We start from the raw sequence: 1,005 nt of genomic DNA, 5'->3' as shown, positions 1-1,005 counted from the left end.
GCAACACTATGCAGGCGAACAGCCTGCTTTGAACACTCTAATTTTTTCAAAGTAAACTTATCGGCCACCGCCGACACTCAGTCAAGAGCACCGACGGAGAACCGAAGGTGAGGCGAACGCAACCAGTGACACGCCTTGCGACGGACCGGCGGCGCTCGCCCAAAATCCAACTACGAGCTTTTCAACCGCAACAACTTTAGCATACACTGTTGGAGCTGGAATTACCGCGGCTGCTGGCACCAGACTTGCCCTCCAATGGGATACTCGTTAAGAGTTTTAGGATGTACTCATTCCAATTACAGGGCCTCGTTAGAGTCCTGTATTGTTATTTTTCGTCACTACCTCCCCGTGTCGGGAATGGGTAATTTGCGCGCCTGCTGCCTTCCTTGGATGTGGTAGCCGTTTCTCAGGCTCCCTCTCCGGAATCGAACCCTGATTCCCCGTTACCCGTTATCACAAAGGTAGGCACGTAGCGTACCTTCGACAGTTGATAGGGCAGACACTTGAATGATACGTCGTCGGTGCAGAGACCGTACGATCCGCGTGGTTATCCAGAGTCATCAAACGTCACAGGACGAACCCGGTCGGTTTTGATCTGATAAAAGCGCGCCTCCCGAAGTCGGCGCTTAATGCATGTATTAGCTCTAGAATTACCACAGTTATCCACTTCGCTTACGAGACCAAATAAACCAAGACTGATTTAATGAGCCATTCGCAGTTTCGCTTTACGAGAACTCGTACTTGCACCTGCATGGCTTAATCTTTGAGACAAGCATATCACTACTGGCAGGATCAACCAGATAGCTGCGACAGCTGCGCTCGGCCCTTGCTGGGCCGCCCGGCGCGTGCTCGTCGCATTCGTTTAAGACCGAGGCGATCGCCTGCGGCCGTACTCAGCTTCGACAGTCGCTGGCCGCGACGTCCACGCTCTCGCCGGCAGTGCCAGGCGGAGCGATTTGCGTTTTTTTCTTTGCTCGCCCTCTCTCGGGCTCGATCCATTCAGTT

At 53.3% G+C, this 1,005-nt stretch overlaps 1 pseudogene; it reads right to left on the bottom strand.

Annotated features, from left to right (window-relative positions):
• LOC144419765 (small subunit ribosomal RNA) lies at positions 1-803 on the bottom strand (annotated as a pseudogene; the record flags this gene model as incomplete).
• Between the last annotated feature and the right edge of the window lie 202 nt (positions 804-1,005).

This window comes from Styela clava, unplaced genomic scaffold (assembly GCF_964204865.1).
Source record: "Styela clava unplaced genomic scaffold, kaStyClav1.hap1.2 HAP1_SCAFFOLD_96, whole genome shotgun sequence".
Lineage (NCBI taxonomy): Eukaryota > Metazoa > Chordata > Ascidiacea > Stolidobranchia > Styelidae > Styela > Styela clava.
This window is presented reverse-complemented; position numbering and strand designations above follow the sequence as displayed.